Source organism: Pan paniscus, chromosome 1, assembly GCF_029289425.2.
Source record: "Pan paniscus chromosome 1, NHGRI_mPanPan1-v2.0_pri, whole genome shotgun sequence".
NCBI classification, from domain to species: domain Eukaryota; kingdom Metazoa; phylum Chordata; class Mammalia; order Primates; family Hominidae; genus Pan; species Pan paniscus.
Genome location: NC_073249.2, coordinates 84,843,865 through 84,851,245, shown reverse-complemented (window position 1 = coordinate 84,851,245; position 7,381 = coordinate 84,843,865). Strand labels below are relative to the sequence as shown.

Below are 7,381 nucleotides of genomic sequence, written 5' to 3'. Positions count from 1 at the left end.
GCCTTTACACGCTTAAGTGGATCTTAATTTTAGGTGTGAGTGAGGCACTAAATGACTTCATTTGAGACTAGGAGGTCTGGTTTTTAGGAGGGGCTATAAGACTGATGATTCATGATGCATTCAACACTCATGGGGTGGGGAGAATGTGGTGTGAAGTAGGCATGAGCTGTGGAATCTGGCCTGGGTCACAATCTGGATTCTGACACAGGGAGCCTTAATCTCTCTGAACTTTATGCATGAAGTTGATCATTGTGAAAATTGAGTGAAATAATGCGTATAAACCGCCCGGTATATTATATACATACAACAGGTGCTCAATAATGGCAACTTTTGATTATGATTTATGAGCACCCCTCAGATGTAAGGTGTTAGGTGTTGCAACACCTATAAAGATTTATTCCACATTTGGGTGCAACATCCAGGCTCTCTTTTTTTTTTAAAGAGTGCAAATCCACGTTTATTTATTGACTTTCCCTTAGTTTAAATCCTTGAGGGGTACAACATGACTCGGATTCTGTGTCCAATAGCCTTAGCAGGAAGATTGCTTTGGAATTTGGCACGTTCTCGGAGTTACCTTTCCCCAGATTACTCTGGTTTTGTTTAGTTTGCCGCCAGGAGTCACTATGTTGCTCTTTGCTTTGTATGCGTAAGTGCATCACTAGTTCAAAGAGAATTCTGTTTAATCTCTGGCATAACCACCTTCGACTTTAAGAAGAGCTGTGTGCTCCCTTTGGTTCCGGAGACCCCGCTCATAGCCAGTAAAAATGGCCTTGGACCACAGCCTTCCAGACATATTTCCTTTCAGAAGTTCTGTTCCCTGCAGGCCTCCACAGGAGCCAAGATGGCGGGAAGAGAAAAACAACATCCAGGCTCTTACTTACCATGTCAATGCTTCTCAGCCCTGGCTAATTCCAGAATCACCTGGAGGCTTTTTTTCTAATTACAGACTTCTGATACTACAGTTGTCCCTCGGTATCCTGGGGGAATTGGTTCCAGGACTCCCTCAGATACCAAAATCCTCAGATGTTCAAGGTCCTCATATAAGTTGGCTTAGTATTTGCATATAACCTATACACATTCTCCTATATACTTTAAATCATCTCCAGATGACTTATAATACCTAATACTATGTAAATGCTATAAACAGTTGTTATACTATACTTTTAAAATTTTCTATTATTTTTTGTTTTATTGTGATTTTCCTTGTTTTCAAAATTTTTTCATTCAAAGTCAGTTGAATCTGTGCATGTAAAGCCCATGAATATGGAGGATAGACTATACTTTAAAAAAATTCTGATTTAGCAATTTGGGGTGGGACCTGGGAATCTGTATTTTGTAAAAGCTGTGGGAATGACTCTAATGATCAAGCAGAGGTTGGAAAGAGCTGATTTAGAGCCAAGTGTATCTGGCCACTAAATCAGTAATTCTTAAGGGCATGGTAATAACAAAGTTGCTGGTGCAGTGGTTGATGAAGATTTTCTTCCCAAATAAACACATTAAGCATCCCCCTTCAGCCAACCAGGGTATAGTAGAACCGGAGAGGAGGATGTGTATATATTTTTTTAAAGTTTATAGGTAGTTTTGCTATATCTCCTCTTCTCCATTTCTATTGGAAACCCTTCTACGGGACAGTCTTGGAGCTCAAACCCCAGTGGGATGTCAGCATTCATATTCTCTGGCACCATTCTTGTGCCTTGTGACTGTGATTTTATAATTCCACATTCATAACTTGAATTCAATTTAAGACAATGCCAAAAGGATCTCCCAGAAAGCAATATGATGTTGGGAGAAGAAGCCACTCAGGGCAGATTTGCCCCAGAAACTGATTCATGAGATGTTGCAAGTCAATGACAATCAGAACTAGGGGGTAAAAGGCACTGGTCATTTTGCAATTCCCAGCACTAAAACAAATACCTAGTTGTTGATTAGTTTTCAAGTCCTGGAGATAAGTTGCCTCCAAAGAATGAGAAGTTAGGCAAGTGGGTAATTTCATGTTGAAATATAGGAGTAAAGGATGCAGAGTGTCCCTTGAGAGTACCCAGCTGCAAGATAATAACCCCAAGGGGCAGAAGGCAGGTGCAGCCTCTCCACCAAGTGACAGACCAGCTGGGAGGTGCATCCACTTACTTTTCACAGCAGCTATCCTGAATCTGAGAGGCTTGGAAGCTGGAAATAGGTGCTAGCCAGAGGTGTGTTTACTGGAGGTTGGCGGGGGCAGAGGAGAAGAAAACAGGGAGATTGAAGACAAGTGTGCATCCTGATTTGAGAAATTAGCAAAGACTGCAGGTCTTCAGGAACCTGGACAGTCTAAACATGGGAGATGACTACAGAAGCAATATTTATATGAAAAGATGCTCCATGAGAATGTCAGCCCCATGACAGCAAGAGCTTTATCTTGTTCAGGCCGTCAATTCTTAACCAAAATGATGCATCTTGTTCAAGTCAGATATAAAAAATAAAGCACATTGCTTCTGTATTATCAGGGAAGAAAAAGCAAAGGGGGAAAAGCCACTATTTAACAGATACCTGTTCTGTATCTGATATTTTAATACCTTGGTTCCCAAACTTTGTTGCAAATTTCAATCACCTGGAAAGATTTTAAAACTCTCAATGCCCTATACCAGTTAATCCACAATAACTGGGGGTGAGAGCCAAGCATCGGCATTTTCTAGAAGATCCTCTGGTGATTCCAATTTGCAGCAAAGCATGAAAACAACTGGTTTCACACATTATTCTTTTAATCTAAAAAATAATCCTGTGAGACAGGCCTCATAAAGTTAGCCCTGTTTTACATATGAAGAAGGATGATAAAAGGATAATCACTTGTCCAAGATCAACCAACAATTAAGAGCCTAACTTTGGTTAGCTTTAAAATTTAAGTACAACACTTATCCAGTGGCTATACTCTTTTCATAGCATATACAACTGCTCAAATTGTTGTAATAAAATGCCAGTTTAAACAATAGAAATTAATTTTCTTGTGGTTCTGGAGGCTGAAAGTCCTAGATGAAGGCCCGGCAGGATGGGTTTCTGGTGGGGGCTCTCTTCCTAGACTGCAGATGCTCAGCTTCCTGCTGTGTCTTCATAAGGTAGGGGCAGGGGAAGAAGGAGGGGGAAGACAAGGAGCAGGGGGAGGAGGAGAAGAGAAGGCATTAGCTCTCTGGTGTCTTTTTCTTTTTTCTTTCTTTCTTTCTTTCTTTCTTTCTTTTTTTTTTTTAGCAGAGTCTTGCTGTCACCCAGGCTGGAGTGCAATGGCATGATCTCGGCTCACTGCAACCTCCGCTTCCCGGGTTCAAGCAATTCTCCTGCCTCAGCCTCCCGAGTAGCTGGCATTACAGGCGCCTGCCACCATGCCTGGCTAGTTTTTGTATTCTTAGTAGAGAAGGGATTTCACCATTTTGGCCAGGCTGGTCTCAAACTCCTGACCTCAGGTGATCCACCTACCTCGGCCTCCCAAAGTGCTCAGATTACAGGTGTGAGCCACCGCACCCGTCCTGGTGTCTCTTCTTATAAGGATATCAATATCAGATCAGGGCCCTACTTTATGACCTCATTTAACCTTAATTATCTCCTTAAAATCTCAGTCTCCAAATATAGTCACACTGGGGCTTAGGGCTTCAGCGTATGAATTTGGAAGCGGCACAATTCAGTCCATGGCACGCAGTAGTTTGGTATCATACTTACCATTCAGTAGATAACCCATCATTATCCTTCACTGATAGGAAGCATATTCATCATCTAAGAGTAAATGTCAGTTTTTGTGAGATGTCCTCCAACTCACTGAAGAAAGAACAAGAAGCCGTAAACTAAAATCTCTAGTATAATGAATTGAGGCTTAGATACTAGAATGTATTTCCTGAACAAGATTGTTCAGCATTTTTAAACAAAAAACATCTACAAATTTTTTCTGCCTCTGCTTCTTTAAGGAACAAGTGAAATTTCAGATGAAATCTGAATCACACTTTTGTGAACCAAGATATTCCAGAAAGGATGGCAGATCAGAACTTAAGCAGCACTTTCTCCCATGCGGGCTGTTCTGAGGATGATGAAGCACTACTACTGATGCTCAGAGAGAAGCATGCCTCGCTGGTCTAATTCTGTGTGGCACAGGCACTTTGCTGGTCCAATTCTATGTGGCACGGGCACTTTTCAGGGCATTCAGCATTTGGCGAACCTCCACTTACACTTTATCCAAGATGGAGGACAATTTCTAACTCTTCATTTACTTCTATTTTTATTCAAAGATAAGACCCTCACAGCAGAAAGGAATTACAGCCCAAATTAGCTGTGGAAGTGGTAGGAAGAGACCTCAGCTCTTTGCGGGAGTCCTAGTGCCTAGGTGCAGATGAAAGGACTTTATTCTCATCTTGTTAGTAAATAGACAGCTTTCAGACAGGACTAAAGAGCCGAGATCTTTGAGAAACCATATCAAATATGAGACAAGAAAAGTAAAAGCCTATAAAAGTTATCAAGAAAGAGAAAATGATTAAAACTGGAAACTACGTACTAATAAAATAGATGTGTATTGTTTAGGAAAATTCTCAAATAGAAAATTAACAAATAATGAGTATTTATAAAAGAAACGAGTAATTTCAAGGATTAGCATAGATTTACTTTGAACAATTTATACACCCCTAATGCATGTCCTTATTTTGCTATGATTATTAGACTGACATATCAGGAAAATGCCACATGTCTATTTCAGCAAGACATTTGACAGTATTTTAAATGGTATCCTTATGAACAAGATAAAGAAGTGTGAGCTGGCTGGAAATTCAGTTATATGAATTTATTGGAAAACTCATAAAAATTCACATTTTAGACTGATATTAACAATGGGAAAATTTTAAAATAATAATTATCTTATTAATTATTTTTAATAATTATAGTATTCATGATAACAAATATTTATCTACTGACAGTGTTTTACATGTACTTTCACTTTTTAAAAAAACTCATGGTCATTAAGTCTCATTGGTAAACTTAATGCAGTCTTGTTAAATATTTTTGGCAATTATTTGGTGAATATCATGCAAACAGTTTGGGGTGTCAGAAAACTGGGGGACAACACTATGTTGGATTATTTAAAACAGAGATATTGGAAAAAATTCAAGTGATTTTCAAACTTTGCTGATAGCATCAGAATCTTTTCCTTTAGAACATTTTTGAAAGACAGATAGTTGTTAGCATATAAAAGGAAAGTTCTTTGGACTCTAGAAGCATCAAATGAGTCTCACTCAGGAGCAATGTCTGTATTAAAGGCCTACATACATGGTAACTTGAATGTGAACATAACACAAGGAAGTTTGCAGAAATCAACTCCTGCCCTCAAGGAACAGATGACCTAGAACTAATAACAAAGACAGACAGGAAGGTATGATGAGATAAAGACACCCTAATAGACAACCAAACACACAGCCACAGCCAGACCCGTGAAAAAGAGTGATGGATTACAGTGAGTGCAGGTGGCTGGTTCAGATGCACAGATGGGGGTAGGAGGAGAGAGGGCTCAATCTGTGTGCATGTTCACGTATGAATTTTCTCCCATATGTGCACTGGGGGAAAGCAGAAGGAATATGAAAGTTTTTGTCAGCAACTGGAAGGACAGCCTCTCCTTCATAAAGAGGAGAAACAAATAGTTTGTCATACTGCCTGGCTACTTCCTCAAGCATTACCAGAGAGTACTCTCCCTGGATAAAGCTTGTCCCTTGGGGTGCAAATGGCTTGCCTTTTCCTCTTGCACTCACATGCAGGAAGGGGAGGTAGAATCTGCCTTGAGTTCACCCCTCCATTGACCCCAGTCCTGGAGCTGCCCCACAGACCTGGACAATGCTGAAAGCCAAAGGTCACAGGAGTAGAGAAGCAGCAGACAGGTGAGGAACTCCAGAGAGATGAGTCCTTGCCCCAGTGTACTAGAGGTAGGGCTGCTACTGTTTGAGTCGTACCTGGATGGGATGAAAAGGATCAGCCACCCAGTGGAAAGGGGTAGGTGTTCTAAGCCACCTTGTGATTTAATATGCTGTCTATGGGGTTTCTCCCAAAGTAGATGGGAAAGTCTTCAAAGACAGGAAGATGTTGTCCGCCCACTCAATCTGTCCCTAACTCCCCGCAAAGGCTCCTAAAACATATGGAGCTACTCTAGAACAGTGTGTCTCAGGGTGCTGTGGCTTTTCAATCACCTAATTTAGCTGCCTTTGACACTTGATAAATACAAAGTCCTAGAACCTGTCACATAACTGCTAAATCAGAACCCCTGGAAGAGAGTTCAGAACCTGAATATTTTAGATGCTTCACAGATGATAGAGATAAACACAAGAGTTTGTGACGCTTCACAGATGATGCAGATAAACACAAGAGTTTGTGAACCAGCGTCCCAGAAGACTTAAAAATCTCAGCTGTATAATGCTGGATTCTGAGCCAGACAGCCTGAGTTTTAAATCTCTGCTTCTTGCTCACTGTAAGACCTTGGGCAAGTTACCAAACCTTTCTACACCTTGATTTCCCCATCTGTAAAATGGGGATAATAATAATCTCTACCTCAAAGAGTTGTGAGGATTAAATGAATATACAAAACACACATGTAAAGCACTTAGAACACTGACCAACACACAGTAAACCGTCAGAAGTGTAAGCAGTTATTATCTGATCCTGCTCAGTGTATGGAGTAGGAAGTAGAAGTGCAATTCGAGAAGCAATGCACAGCCAGTTGAAGACTCCATGACAACTAAAAGCCAGGTCTTTGTACTTTCCTGACAGGGCACTTTCTGTTTTTGTTTCTTCCCTTCAGGGCACTTTCTGCTTTTGTTTCTTCCCTTCTCTCTCTCTCTCTTTTTTTTTTTTTTGAGACTGAGTCTCGCTCTGTTACCCAAGCTGGAGTGCAGTGGGTGATCTCGCCTCACTGCAACCTCCACCTCCTGGATTCAAGCGATTCCCCTGCCTCAGCCTCCTGAGTAGCTGGGACTATAGGAGTGCACCACCACAGCCGGCTAATTTTTGTACTTTTAGTAGAGACAGGGTTTCACCATGTTGGCCAGGCTTGTCTTGAACTCCTGATCTCAGGTGATCTGCCCGCCTCGACCTCCCAAAGTGTTGGGATTACAGGCGTGAGCCACTGCGCCCGGCCTCTTCCCTTTTCTCTTCAAGGGGATTCCAAAGTTTGATGCTCAATCACTAAGAATGATCCAAACGTGCTTTTCATAAACAGTTCCATAGGGAAAACAAAGAAAGGCTAAATACCATTTGGAGAACCAGTTCCAAGTGCTGCCAGCGTATGTTTGGTCAGAACCCAGGCGAGAAGTCATGATCAGAGAGTACAGCAATGAAAGACTCCATGGGAGAATCTTGGCCATCTCTTTTATGGGCCAGGAAACCATGCCCCTGA

At 41.3% G+C, this 7,381-nt stretch overlaps 1 pseudogene; it reads right to left on the bottom strand.

Annotated features, from left to right (window-relative positions):
- Nucleotides 1-480: 480 nt before the first annotated feature.
- LOC106633901 (large ribosomal subunit protein eL33-like) lies at nucleotides 481-799 on the bottom strand (annotated as a pseudogene).
- Nucleotides 800-7,381: the final 6,582 nt, after the last annotated feature.